At 42.6% G+C, this 4,067-nt stretch overlaps 1 long non-coding RNA gene across 1 annotated transcript; it reads right to left on the bottom strand.

Moving 5' to 3' along the window:
- Window positions 1–1,335: 1,335 nt before the first annotated feature.
- On the bottom strand, window positions 1,336–3,067 carry LOC148421832 (uncharacterized). The gene is made up of 3 exons (XR_015865922.1): window positions 3,013–3,067; window positions 1,680–1,738; window positions 1,336–1,591 (listed from the first exon to the last, which is right to left on the bottom strand). It is a non-coding gene; the product is annotated as an uncharacterized LOC148421832 (long non-coding RNA).
- Window positions 3,068–4,067: the final 1,000 nt, after the last annotated feature.

The raw sequence follows: 4,067 nt of genomic DNA, 5'->3' as shown, positions 1-4,067 counted from the left end.
TTTACACTTAAACAGCAACATGATAATCACTATGGTTTGAACTGAATGCTTGATGACAAATCTAAATTGTAGATTGTAGAGAGAATTATTGAAAGTTGTGTTTTGGAATACAAGCAAGTGACTTTCTATGTATGATTCAATACCCCAAAAAGCCGAGGTGATGAATTGGATGGAGAGCCAAGTGGATTGTGTTGATAAGCACTCAGAGGTTGTCCGGTAGGAAAGGTGGCATACCATTTGGCTTGCTTTCATCCAGAGTACTGGGTGTCAGCCAGGCAGTCCTGTCTGGCAACTACCTCTAGGTAGTGGTCCAGATTTTCTAGGTTGCTTTGCAGGTGGATTGTTTTCATCAGATATTGTAGGTGGTGGTCTATAGTGGTAAACTTAGCCAGGGTGACTAATTGTGGTTGTGAAATGTGATAATGCGGTCCAAATGGTGGTTCATGTGGGTCATTTCCATCTGCAGTTACTAGTGGTCCAGGAGGTCCTGCTTGTTAATGTTGTGGCTCATCATATCATGGGTCTTCTTCTGGTAGTGCAGGACAAGGTGGCCAAGGTGGAGAAGGTGGGCAAGATGGTGAATGCCCTGGTGGCCAAACAGGGGGCCAATATGGCCAGGGTGGTGGGTGTCCAGGTGGCCAATATGGACAGGATGATGGTGGCCCGGGTGGTCCTGGTGGCCCTGGCGGTCCTGCTGAATTACCTGGTCCTGGTGGCCCTGGTGGCCCTGGTGGTCCTGGTGGCCCTGGTGGTCCGTTTGGTCCTGGTGGACCAGGTGGACCTGGTGGGCCACCTGATCCTGAACCTCCAGGTCCTGGTGGACCTTCTGGTCCTGGTGGACCATCTGGACCTGGAGGGCCATCTGGTCCGGGGGAGCCATCTGGTCCAGGTGGGCCATCTGGCCCAGGTGGACCATTTGGTCCTGGTGAGCCATCTGGTCCTGGTGAGCCATCTGGTCCAGGTGGTCCTGGTTGACCATTTGGCCCAGTTGGCCCAGTTGGACCAGTTGGACCTGGTGGACCACCTGGCCCTGGTGGACCACCAGGTCCTGTTGGTCCATCTGGTCCTTGTGGACCTTCGGGTCCAGGTGGACCATTTGGTCCTAGTGGTCCCGGTGGCCCATTTGGTCCTTGTGACCCATCTGGTCCTTGTGGACCATTTGGCCCAGGTGGTCCTGGTGGACCAGCTGGTCCTGGAGGTCCAGGGGGTGACCCAGGTGGTCCGGGAGGTGGTCCAGGAGGTGACCCAGGTGGTCCGGGAGGTGGCCCCGGAGGTGACCCAGGTGGTCCGGGAGGTGGTCCAGGAGGTGACCCAGGTGGTCCAGGAGGTGGTCCAGGAGGTGACCCAGGTGGTCCGGGAGGTGGCCCCGGAGGTGACCCAGGTGGTCCGGGAGGTGGTCCAGGTGGTGACCCAGATTGTCCAGGAGGTGCTCCTGGAGGTGACCCAGATTGTCCGGGAGGTGGTCCTGGAGGTGGCCCTGGAGGTGGCCCTGGAGGTGACCCAGGTGGTCCGGGAGGTGGTCCTTGTTGATTCCCCTCATCCGGAGTAACTCCAACTTGTCTCTTTATCCTAGCAGACATGCAGCTGGTTCCTGCAGTAAAGAGTTAACATCCGTGTTACTTGATGATGACCATTCACTTTCTCCTTGTTAGTTGGTAGTTGAGAGTTGGATCACTTACCAACCAGCAGAAGGGCAACAGTCAACACCTTGAGAATGATCATTGTGGCGGATGATGTCCTGAAAGGCAGTGGAAAGGAAAGGCAAATGCACATCTTTAGAAAGTCCTTCGAGCGGAAGTGATGTGAGAGCGGACAGCTTGGACAATGCCAGTTTATCTGGGCCTCTTTCTTTCTTCTTGCGACGAGGGCTGAAAACTGTCTGCCTTTCTTCATGTTGTTGCTGCCCAGTGAAACCCTCATATTGACCAAAACTATTACTTCTCAGGATTTTTTTAAGTGCTAGTTGTTCATTTATTATACTACATTAACACCAAACACGGGCAGAGCATTTCTGGCGATATGATTGTTTTCATGTCAATAGAGTTCATGTGGATGCTTGTGGTGCAAAGCAGAAGAAGTTTTTTGTCAATTCACTAAAGCTAAATGAATGTAACTTCTTTTTTTGATCCTTGCAGACAATCCACAATCTAGTACAAGAAGTCCCGTTCAATCGGTTTATATTTATAATATATACATGTGTTTGTGTGTGTGTGTGTGTGTACTTTTTTGCATGTATGCGTGTGTGTGTGTGTGTGTGTGTGTGTGTGTGTGTGTGTGTATGTGAATGACTTGACGGGTTGAAGCCGAGCATGCAAAAATGTTGTCTTCTTTTTTGGTCGGCATCTTTAGACTAAAAATAAATAAATAAATAATAATAATAATAATAATAATAATAATAATAATAATAATAATAATAATAACAAAGTAAGTACAGTTCATGTAGATCATTTATTCCTCCATTTGATTCGAAATATAATACAATAAATGTAAACCAAGACTAACTATAGCTTTAGTTGGAACAAAAAAAAATGAGGCCAAAAATTATGACAGATTTTAATTCTAGAGGGATGATTATGTTATGTATATAATCAGTAAGCAGGATTTCTCTATACTCTTATATTATGTAGTGACATGTTTCTGACATTATTTTCAAAATACGGAAATTGGGACAATTTGTGCTTGAATTCAATTTCAATAGATTGGCAGCTCCATAGCTTTGATGATGACCAGATAAGACCAAATCTTTAAGAAAGCTTTTGTTTTGTCTCTCACTTTAAAATTTTAGCGTTCAAACTCGATGACTACAATTGACAAGCTTTATAATGTGTATCAAGCAATCTCCGCTTTAGCTGAGTCCAAATAAATAGAATACATACTACATTTATACTTATATATATATATATATATATATATATATATATATATATGATACGAATAAATGTTTATCACTTGATTCTACAAAGTGCAACACTAAATACATCGAATATGGATGTTGTGTGATAAGGTACTCACCGCGCTCAATCAAGTTTGCTCTCAGAGTCTCTCGACTCTTCTGCTGGTGTCAGTCCTGCTCCTGTTGAGTTGGACCCGTTAACTCCTGTCTTAAATCGTCCCGTTAAGGGTGGAGTAAAGTTAAGGTGAGGCATTTAATTACATTTTCTTTAATTTTCACACAATTACAGTAGGTGGTTCATATTAGGCGGATCTTGTCAAGCAGCATTTGTACTACATGTTTCTACGCTGTAATTGACCAGTTAATTAAGTCAATGTGATCTGGAATCTTAGGCGTTTACTTGGAAAATCCTCATAGCTTTTCAATTAGACTGTATGCCGTGTTCATGTTTACTTTTGCTTTTTATTTGTATCTGCCTAGCAACAGGAAGTTGGCTGGGCTTCTTGATGAAGGTCACTGTTGCTTTAAATAGGACAAACGGTTTGCCTTTTTAAGTCAGTAAACACCCATCCTATGCCACAGCACTTTTGTTGAAATAATCATGTGTTGAGCAAAATATTATCCCATGTTATTTTATTTACAATATGCAGTTGGAAAGAAAAGTTGCTTTGAACTTCTTACAGATTTAATTTCATTAAAGCCCTATTTCAAATCTGTTCCAGCTACCATATTTTTTGGACTATAAACCACACTGGTATATAAGCCACAGCAGCAAAAAGTGAGTATAAAAACAATTTTTGACATGGATAAGCCGCGGCAGACTCTAAGCCACAGGTCGATATTTATGCAGAAAGATGGGATATGGAAGTTATAACAATTTTAAATTTCCTGTTTACAGCAACATCCTATCTTCAACAGACTGAACATGCCTAAATGTTTAGCAGTAACATATTTATAGAAAATAGATGAACTGATATTATAACATAAAATTGACAGAATCCTGCAAAATTAAAAAGCAGTTCAAACTCAAAATCAATACAGTATGGGTTATTTTAGTGAACATATAAACAAATTGCACATAATTCCTATATACAATCATATAAATACATTTTATATATATATATATATATATATATATATATATATATATATATATATATATATATATATATAT

Source organism: Hippichthys cyanospilos, chromosome 6 (genome assembly GCF_059441005.1).
Source record: "Hippichthys cyanospilos isolate Australia breed blue-spotted pipefish chromosome 6, RoL_Hcya_1.0, whole genome shotgun sequence".
NCBI classification, from domain to species: domain Eukaryota; kingdom Metazoa; phylum Chordata; class Actinopteri; order Syngnathiformes; family Syngnathidae; genus Hippichthys; species Hippichthys cyanospilos.
The sequence above is the reverse complement of the archived record's forward strand: the minus strand, read 5'-3'. Positions and strand labels throughout refer to the sequence as shown.